Genomic DNA, 11,429 nt, shown 5'->3' on the forward strand with positions numbered 1-11,429 from the left:
GCTGCAGTCCTCAACTAGGGATGCCTCCAAACGACACCCAGAGCCATTGCTCAGACACTGGCAGAGCATTTTACACAAAGTACTGCCACTGCAAATCAGGATCCAGCATTTTGTCGCTACTGTGCGACTGTCGAGAGAGCAAACTTGGACTTTCGGTCAAACAGTTCTGAGGCCTACAACTCTCCTTTCTCCATGTGGGAACTTGAATCGGCACTTACTGAGACTGCTGATACTGCACCAGGTCACGACCGCATCCGGTACTCCATGCTTCGTCATCTGCCAGCGGCGTCAAAGGAAATCCTGCTCGAATGTTTTAATTTCATATGGCGGACAGGAGTGTTCCCCACATCGTGGAGGGAGGCAATTCTCATCCCTCTCCTCAAACCAGGAAAGGACCGCACATGTCCCAGTAGTTATTGGAGTATCGCCTTGACAAGCTGTGTCGGAAAGACCCTGGAACGGATGGTTAATCATCATCTGGTCTGGCTGTTAGAAACCAGACAGCTCCTTAGCCGCTCTCAGTGTGGATTCCAAAAATTTTGGTCCATGGTCGACAACCTGACCCTCCTAGAGGTGGCTATTCAGCAGGCTTTCCTCCATCAGCATCACTGTATTGGTATCTTCTTTGATATCAGTAAGGCATATGATACTACTTGGAGACACTGTATTCTTGCACAGCTGCATCAATAGGGCTTTTGTGGCCACCTCCCCATTTTCATTCAGTCTTTGCTGTCTCAGCGGTTTTTTTGGGCCTGAGTTGGTAACACACTGTCTGATCGCTTTGAGCAAGAGAACGGTGTCCCCCAGGGCAGTGTTTTAAGCATTACCCTCTTTGCCATAGCCATCAACAGTATAACGTCTACAGTGAGGAGTCCAGTACAGTGCTCCTTATTTGTGGACGACTTTGCTGTTTTCTGTTCCCCCTCCAGTGTTGCAACCATGAGCCATCAGTAGCAGCTAACAGTGTGGCGGTTAGAGGAGTGGGCCGCAAAGATGGGTTTTCAGTTTTCTTCTGATAAGTGTGTTTGTGTTCACTTTAATCGTTCTCTTCATCTTTTTACTTTGCCTGCCTTGCATTTGGGGGATACAGTCCTACATTTTAGAGACACAGTGCGGTTTCTGGGCCTAATTTTTGACTCCAGGTTGTCATGGCTGCCACACCTATGTAACTTGAAAGCCAGAACCCTGAAGGCACTAAACGTCCTCAAGTGCCTCAGCCACAGGTCTTGGGGAGTGGACAGGACGCGTCTCCTTCAGTTTTATCGAGCTTTTGTGCATTCACGGCTGGATTATTGGTGCACAGTGTATGGGTCAGTGAGGCCTGTCTTATTTGCAGATCCTTGACACTGCCCACCATGCTGGGATTCGACTGGCCACGGGTGCTTATCGGACCAGTCCCATACCCGGCCTCTGTGCTGAGGCTGGGGAACCGCCACTTACCATCTGGTGGCAGCTCCTTCTGGTGCGCCAGGCTTGTAAGTTTCTTGCAGCTCCCACCTCGCCTGCTCACCACCAAGTTGCTCATCCACCTCTGGACCTCCTTTTTTCCCACCGTCCCCGGACTACATTGCCATTTGGGATCCGTGTGCAACGTGTGCTAGAGTCCCTCGGTGTGGAGTCTGTACAACCCCAAATCCTGGGTTTTAACCGCCTGCCACCCTGGTTACTGAAGAGGCCCGGAGTGATTTTAGATTTATTGCAGTAAAAGAGAGATTGCACTCCTGTCACCGTTTTTAATGCCGCATTTTCTTCCATTTTATCTGAGCAGCACGCCTATGTAGCTGTTTTTATGGATGGGTCGAAACAAGGGGATTCCGTTGGTTGCTCTGCTGTTTTTCCAGATCGTGTCCTCAAGGTCCGACTCCCTCAGACTTTTACTGTCTTTGATGCATAATTGTCTGTGATCTTGCAAGCACTGGAGCAGATGAGACATTCTTCCTGTCCTAAATTTCTTGTCTGTTCTGATTCACTAAGTGCCCTTCACTCTTTGCAACGTTTGTATCCAGCAGATAAAATAGTCCAGACCATCCAGGATGCCCTCCTCCACCTACAGCGATTGGGAAAGGTGGTGACTTTCTGCTGGGTTCCGGGGCATGTCAGCATTGCTGGGAATGAAAGGGCAGATCTCGCAGCCAAGGAGGCGTGTCTCGATCCACAAGTATCTCAGTGTGCTATACCCCTGCACGCACTCACCTCGCTGTTGAGCTCACGAGTCATGCGTCGGTGGGAGGATGAGTGGCTGGAAGTGACTGACAATAAGCTCCGTATAGTCAAGCCCACAATGCGTGTGTGGTGTACTTCCTTTCAGCCCCCTCGACGGGACGAGGTTCTCCTCACTCAGCTTCAGATAGGCCACAGCCCTATGACACATGGCTTCCTACTCCAGCGGGAGGACCCTCCAATGTGTGGTGCTTGTGGCGTCCAGGTCACTGTGCACCACGTTTTATTGGACTGCATTTTATTTTCTGACCAGCGGGCTGTGGCTGACCTGCCAGCGGACCTGCCATCTCTTTTAGGCAACATTCGGACGAATGTGGTTAAAGTTTTAAAGTTCTGTGCCATGTCAAATGTTTTTACAAAGATTTTAGGGAGAGGATCTTAATTTGCTCACTGTGTGACAAGCTCGCCCATATTTTATATAAGTGGCCAGCCAATGACAATTTACTGTGGCATTCTTGTTGCTACGTTTTCCCTCTCCTTACGTTCTACTTTCTTATGTAGCATTTTCCTTCTTTTCCTGCTTTCTTTGTGTGTGTGTTTCAGTTTTATTAGGTCTGTCCACATTCGTTCCCTTTAATGTGTGTCAGGGCACTGATGACCTCGACATTGAGCACACATACACCCCAACACACACACACACACACACACACACACACACACACACAGGGTGGAACAGTCACCTCACTAACACAATTGGCCGATGGCTACTATGAGTGGCTGAAAGAAACCATTCCATCATAATAGGACCACATGACCCAACTAACTTCCAAGCCACAGGGCAGCCGAAAGTGCTGGACATCACAGTGCTAAAAGGCATTCCACATGTGGTTACAGGCATCACTAGAAAGTGCTGATGTCATATCACAACCCGGTGATTTTCACTCTAGACCTAGATGGAGCATTTCAACCTAACAAACCACAACTCCACATCTGTGCTATCAACTGGCAGGAATACAGGACACAGGTAGAACAAGGTATCCAAGACATCCCATATCCAGGAAAGCTGGAGCAGAAACCACACTACTCCACCTAACACCTAATGCCCTAGAAGCAGCAGCCACAGCAACCCCACAGAGGCCCAGAACACATCCATGAGATAACCTACAACAGCTCCCCCATGCCATTCTTGCAGCAATACATGAAAAGAACTGTTTATTCAGGCAATGGCAGGCCAGTAGAAACGTAGCAACCAAGCACTAGGTCATTACTGACTGCTGCCTTCAACAACATTCTGGAGACAGGTGACTATCTCTTGGCATAGATACATGCTAAGGTGGTCACGAACCCAACACTGGCAAAGACCAATGCGTCCCAACCACCTATCAACCAATAAGGTTACTCCCAGCCATGTCCAAGATCTTTGAGGACTCTACATCAATGGACATGTGGAGGTTGAGCACCTACTACCAGATGAACAATTTGGTTTTCACCGAAGCCATACCACTACCCACCAACTCTTCACACTTGTAGAAGAAGCGTTCGGGGCCATAGAATGAATGGAATTCTTCGGAGCCATATTCCTCAATGTATCTCATGCATTTGTTTACATGTGACATGAAGGACTCTTATATAAACTTCTAGACAGAGGAATTCCAGTGTCACATGTGGTAGACCTGATGAAGAGTTACGTAAGTGGACGAAAAGTCCATGTACGAATGCAAGATGGGATGTCAATCGTAGGGCACATCAGGGCAGGAGTACCACAGGGTAGGCTTCTCTATGTCCTATATACATCTGACCTACCAAATGCTGACAGAATCAACTTAGGCTTATGCGCAGATGACACCACAGTATAATCACGCAGCAGGAGCGCCACATACCTACAGGTGAGACTCCAATGGGCATGCAACACACTATGCGAATGAGCAAGTAAATGGCGCCAAGCCTTCAGTCCAACTAAAACTCAAGCACTAGCCATATGCAGGAGGCCCCCCCGACATTCAACCCATCAAGATACGAAGGACGTCAGTACCCTGGACAAGAATGGCAAAGTACCTGGGAGTAACACTAGATAGTTATCAACATGTTGATGAACTGTGAGAGAAGGCTCTTAGAAGTTTACACACACTATACCCGCTGCTTAATCCTTCATCATCACTGCCTGCAAGACTCGGTATCTCTCCACCTTGCATTGGTGTGACCTGTTCTCGAATATGCCGCAGTAGTGTGGGGTAACACAGCAGACAGCAATCTCCAGCAGCTCCAGAGAGTACAGAATTGAGCCCTGAAAAGGGCACTCCACCTACCTGCCAGATTCCCAACAGATGGACTTCACCAGCTCTCTCAGGTCCCATTCCTGAGGGACCACTTCCAGAACTCTGCAAGATCCTTCTATGTGAGACTCAACCAGTCTGAGAACCCACTGGTTCGAGAGCTCAGACAATGCATCCGCAGGTACACCACCACAAGGTGGCCAGACAAACTCCGAGACCAGGACAACATGCCCCTACAGTAATTTCCAACAAAGCACATCATCATCAGTTATCTGCTATATTGGCAGGTCCTTTGCCTCTCCATTTTCTGTGATCCATTGCTTCCTTCTTAAGGCTGCTGTATGTTGTACCGTCCATCATGTCATCCAGTATCTGGAATCTCTTCCTTCCTCGCTTCCTTTTCCCTTCTACATAACCTTCTAAAACTGTTTTTACCTGTCCGTCATTCTTTCTTAATATATGCCCAATTCAATTTCTTTTTCTTCTCTTTATTACATCTATTAACTGTCTTTTCTCTCCCACTCTTCTCAGTACCTCTTCATTTTTTACTCTGTCCATCCAACTTATTCTTTCCATCTTCCGCCATGTCCAGATCTCAAAAGCCTCCAGCCTTTCTCTGTCTTTTTTCCTCACAGTCCACGTTTCAGCACCATATGGAAGAACACTCCATACAAGACATTTTATGAGTCTCTTTCTGTGTTCTCTGTCCAGACCAGTGCAGAAGATTCTCCTTTTCTTATAAAATGCCTCTTTTGCCATTGCTATCCTTGTTTTAATTTCTGTGGTGCACTTCCAGTCGGTGTCTATCCTGCTTCCAAGACACTTAAAATTTTGCACCTGTTCTAGTGTTTCTCCATTCAGCATAATTTTTATTTCCTTATTTCCTCCTAGTGTCAATACTTTTGTTTTATTTGTGTTAATTTTCATTCCATATTTTTTTCCATTAGTTGCAATGGTGTCCACCAAATCCTGTAATTCTTTTTCCCATGTGGCTAGAAGGACCATGTCATCAGCAAATCTCAAACACCCTACTCTTTTTCCTCCAATTTCTACTCCCTTGTCATCTAATGAGCAATGGTCAATCATATTTTCCAAGTAGAGGTTCAAAAGAGTAGCTGATAAACAGCATCCTTGTCTTACTACTTTTCCTAGTCTCATCCAGTTCGTACTTTCTCCTCTCACTTTCACTGAAACTTTTTGATTAAGATACAATGTGTTTATAAGTCTTCTGGTTTTCCAGTCCACTCTCTTTTCCCTCATTATAGTCGCCAGCTTGTCCCAAACCACATTGTCAAATGCCTTTTCTAGATCGATGAAACACATATATAGGTCTCTTCCTTTTTCAATAAACCTTTCTCCCAATATTCGTAGGAGCCCTATTGCATCTCTGGTGCCCGTATTCCATCTAAAGCCAAACAAAGCACATGTTACCTTAAACCATCCATTAGCCTAAGCAACCAACCCATCACTCACCTCCATCTCACCAACAAAACAGTGAAAATGATCACTGCTGTCTGATCAATGTATAGCCAATCAAGGACATTCAAGCCCATCAAAGTATTAACTTAGCCTTCATAACTTAGTACATCGCCAGAGTAAGTTGACCAACAAACCAAATAAATAATCAGTCACCACCATCTCACCCGCAAACAGCAAAAATGATTGCTGCTGTCCAATCGATGTAAAGGCAAGTAAGGACACTCACGTCCATCGTGGTAGTAAGTTAGCATAAGTACATCACTAGAGTAAGTTGATCATATCAATTGCCACCATTTCACTCACAAACAGCAAAAATGATTGCTGCTGTCTGAATCATGTAAGGCCAGGAAGGGCGCTCATGCCTGTCACAGTGTTAACTTATCCATAGGTACATCACTAGAGTAAGTTAACCAACAAACCAAATAAATAATCAATCACCACCATCTCACCCACAAACAGCGAAAATGATTGTTGCCATCCAATTGATGTAAAGCCAAATAAGGACACTCATTCCCGTCATAGTACTAAGTTAGTAGTAAAAAAAATGTAATATTGATTTGATTTGATTTTCACAGGGAAGCTATAACAGCTTAGGTCTAATCTGCCACTGCCTGCACTGAAACTGAGTTTACTGTGCGGTGTCTCTCCCTGTATATCTAGTAAAGCCAACCAATGCCCTTAAATAGTGCAAGGAGTCCCTTTACCAGTTTTTTGTTAGACACAATTTCTTCAGGTCTAGTCGTCCCGAAGATACTGTACCTTTTGCTTTCCAGTGCCATGCATTCGAAGATTAGGTGTGATGCAGTTTCTTCACCCTCATCACAGATCCTACATTTAGGGTCTTCTTCCGTTATACCCACTGTGTGTAGGTGTTCTTTGAAATTCCCATGGCCGGTCATCAGCCCAGTCATCAGTTTGATCTCTTTCCTGTTCAATCCCAGGATTACAGAGCTTCTTTTAAAAGATGGCTTGGGCATCATTACCTTACAATGTTTTTGTTTATGGACCTTGATCCAATATTCTACATGCTGTTTCCTGAGCCAGTTCCATAGTTCTAGTTTGATCATAGCCTTGGTAATTGTCAGGACAGGTTCCTGTCCAATAAATGGAATCATTGCCACCATCCTGGCCAATCTGTCAGCTTGTTCATTGCGTGAACCACACAATGTCCCCCATATGGTGTCGAACTGTTTTTTCCCACTGCTCCCTGATTCCAATTATTATACTGTAAAGCCTGTTGAAGTAGTTGGGAGTTATTATATAGTTGGGCAGGCATTTCCCCAGCCATTCCTATGTTTACCTCACTCACTTAACATGTGATTCTGGCTATCCCAATGAGATCCAGTTTTTGCCAGTTTTAAGTCTGTATGTCCCAGCTGCTGCCTCCATCTTGACCCAAAGGTATAGTGGAGGCATGTCCAGCATGGCTTCCATCCCAGTGGTTGGTATGTTGCTAATTTCGCCTGTTATGGCTAAGCAGGCCAGTCTATGCACTTTAGCAAGCTCCTTAGCTGCAACCCACTGTTCTACCTTCTTCCACCATACTACTGCCCCATAGGAAATCCTAGGTCTAACCACTGTGGTATACATCCAGTGCATACCTCGGGGGATTAGGCCCCAGTTTTTATCACTAGCCCTTCTAGTACTCTCTAGAGTACTATTTGCCTTGGAGCAGATACTCTTAATGTGAGAGGTCCACATTAGTTTCTCATCTAAGGTTACCCCTAGGTATTTCACTATTCCCTTCACAGGTAGAGTTTCATCGAAGAGCTTTAGATTCCAAATTGAGTGTTGGATATGCTTCTTCATAAATGGCACCACAACAGTCTTCTTAGGATTAACCTTCAGATCCTGTTTACTGCACCAATTTTGCACAATTTTCAATCCTCCTTGTGCCATATTTCTGACTATGTCAGGAAATTTGCCAAGTATTACTACGACAAGGTCATCTGCATATCCTTGGCAGAAGCATTGCCTAGAATTTAGTTCCTCACTGAGATCGTTCACCACTAGATTCTGCAATAAAGGGGACATAATTCCTCCTTGTGGGCAGCCACTAGTGGTGTTAATTATAATCTTTTCATTCATCATGGTAGCCTCTACCTTCCTTCCACTAAGCATGGCGTTGGTTCACCTACATATTAGTGGTCCCTGGGTCATGCAGCTCTGCTGCCCTTACTATGGAATCAAAGGTCATGTTATTGAAGGCCCCCTCAATATCCAGGAAGATGCAGAGGGCTATTTCTTTGAAATGAAGTGCTTTCTCCACACCACCCAACGAGTTGGTGGAGAGCTGTCTCATATGATTTACCTGGTTGATATGTGTGTTGGTCTGAATGTAGAGGGGCCCTAATTAGTCTCCTCTCCCCAACGTATACATTAACCAGTTTTTCCAATGTTTTGAGAATGAAGGAGGACAGACTGATTGGTCTCATATCCTTGGCCTTGGTATGATCAATTCTCCCTTGTTTTGGAATGAAGACAACCTTCACTGCCCTCCAAACATTGGGAATGATTCCTGCTGCTAGGCTAATCTTGAATAACCTGCATATAGGACTCTTATGAGATTCTCTCCTGCCTGAGCTGGAAAAATTCCATCTGGACCAGATGACTTGAATGGTTGGAATGTTCCCACCACCCATTGCAATTTATTAAAGTCTACACACTCCTTGGCTGATTCCCAGTCCTCTCTTCGACTGCCTGAGAACCATTGTCTCTCCAGGATCACATTCTGGTCTGTATTGTCTGGCAGAAAATATTGAGGAAAGCGAGTTCTGAGGAGCAGTCCAGCATCTCATCTGCTGTCTTTGTATATTCCCCATCCTCCTTCCTCAATATACCTCCTGCATTGATTGGTACTCTAGTGAGGATTCTGTGATGTCTGGATGGAGCAGCCGTGCTCTCCACTTCCTCACATAATACCTTCCAGGATGTCTTCTTTGCTTGTCTAATTGCAAGGTTGTAGTTGACAAAGGCCTCATGGTATTATTTAGCCCATTGTCCTTTACGTCTCGCAATGTTAAACAGTCTTTGTACCTGTTTTCTTTGAATTTCGAAGTTATTATTCCGCCAAGGCACACTCCTATTTGTGCACTTCTTGGTGACTGTGCAGTTGTCCTGATATGAGGTCACTATGGCAGAGGTATCAGCCTCTGCTACTTCCTCAAACTCTACTGGATTCCTTATCAAGGTTTTAATTTCCAATAAGCTTAAGTTGAGGTCCCTCCCATATGTCTCCCAGTCTGTTTTCCTGGGATTCCTATAGGCCATGATCTGTCTGATTCCCATTTCAACCTTGAATTTAATGTACACGTGGTCCGATGAGGATGGCTCTAACACCACATGCCATTGTTTGACACAGCTGCTCATCATCACGGAACCAAAAGTTAAGTCAATTACTTCTTCCCTTCTGCTATTCCTGAATGTAGGTTCATTGCCCCTATTCAGGACCTCCAAGTTGTTAGCTAAAAGAAATTCAAGAAGGTACTCACCTCTACTGTTGGTGTCCTTGCTGCCACACACTAGGTTGTGGGCAGTGGCGTCGCATCCCACCAGCAGTTGGTCATCTTGCTGGTGGCAAGCCTCTAACAGTCTTCTCACCTCCAAAGGAGGAGGAGAGCTGTCTTCATAAGCGAAGTATGCTGAGGCCAAAATAATTTCCCTCATGATACCTTCCTCATTTTGCTCATTTTAATTGTCACTAGGTCCCTGGAGCAGAAATCCAACATCGGCATGAAAGAAATTCCATTTCTTACATAGATGCATGTTCTGGAGTTTCTTAGATTTCTAACATAAATCAGCTTACCTCCACTGCCACCGAGGCCTGATATGCCCCATTTATATAAGTAGGGTTCTTGTATCAGGGCCATGTCCACTTCCTGCCTCCCCAGGCAGCAGCTCAGAGCAGCAGAGGCCCCTTTACTGTGCTGCAGATTAATCTGCAGCACCTCCAGTCTCCGTCTTGCTGCCATCATTGCCTTTGAGGTCTTTGAGAACCCTGACGGTGACCTATGAGAACCCTAAAAACAATTTCAGGTCTTGCTCTCACATTGTCTTCAGGGACTTCTCCCCAACCTCCACCACCTGGGTTCGTCCTTCTGTGCCACAGCTCTCGCCTTATCTGAACGTGATTTCGAGTGGAGTGACTATGAACAATGAACCTTTTTACCACTCACCCCATGTTCGGCATCACTATACACACGGTGCTTCGGTTCAGCCCACACCTCCGCCGCCTCCCTGCCACACAAGTGATTACGGCTCAGCTCTCTCGTCGAGCTATCAGCGTGTTAACATGCGCCCACAGTTCATGAATTATTTCTCACCTGTTGCATCCGCGGTGGCTCCAGTCGAGCTTCCGCAACCATTTTCGGCACAGCCAGGTGCCTCTTCCGCGTCAGCCATCTGCGACGTGCCACCTTCCATGAAACACATCTCTCCTGTTGCATCCGCGCTGGCTCCTGTCGAGCTTCCGCATTCGTTTTCGGCACAAATCGGTGCCTCATCTGTGTCGGCCTTCCGCAACGTGACACATCGTCCTCCACCGCCAAATGCCACCTTCACTCTATCTCAGGGCCAGTTCACAGCTCCATCGAGCTCCCCGACCACGCCGTGAAGGCTCGAGAATGCAACTGCCGCCCACGCTTTGGACCTCACATCTGCTTCCGCATTTCACCCCCAGGCTGCTTCCCGGCCGCCACCACTCGCGAAACTACTGATACTGCCTGCATTCTTCATCGAGAACCCCGAATTCTGGTTCACCTTAGTCAAGCAGTTCTTTCAATATTATTCGCTTGATGGCCACTCTCAGTGTATTTGTCTCATGAATAATCTCCATGACCAGGCTGACTTGATTCATGATTTAGTCACCACACCTCCTCAGGTAGACGTATACGCTTCTGTCAAGAGGACGATACTGGAACGTGTTACACGGACGTCGACTGAGAAGGTCCAGCAGCTCATCTACGAGGAACAACTCGGTGACTCGACTCCATCACAGCTGTGGTGCCGTCTCCAACTCCTCGTTAACAACCAGGCTATGCCTGATAACATTCTCTTGTCAATCTGGATCAAGAAACCTCCTTTTTCTGTCCAAACTGCCATCTCTTGCCTTGTAGATCAAGCAACTGACATGCTTATCCACGCCGCTGACCGAGCTCACTCTGCACTACAATGCTAGCTTCACAACCGGCAAACTGAAACCGCCTCCCACCATTTGCTTTGCCCTCCCCCTGCACGCCGTGGACGCCGCGTTAATTTGGACACCAGTAACCACTCGCCGGCACCACTGATGGCCTCGCCCCCTCCTGCACTCAACTCTTCGGCAGGCACGGACTCTCATCCTTCCCCCTTGGCTACGGGCTCTCAGTTGCATCACCATGGGGACCCAATGGCTTGACTCCTGTGTGAGAAACCTCAAAACTAACGTGCTCAACTGACGGCTGAAAAAACTGAGATTTGGCAAGACTGCACTTGAGACCCACAGACTGCAAAACAGACGATGATTGGAGATTTCTAAGG

Source organism: Schistocerca serialis, chromosome 2 (assembly GCF_023864345.2).
Source record: "Schistocerca serialis cubense isolate TAMUIC-IGC-003099 chromosome 2, iqSchSeri2.2, whole genome shotgun sequence".
NCBI lineage: Eukaryota > Metazoa > Arthropoda > Insecta > Orthoptera > Acrididae > Schistocerca > Schistocerca serialis.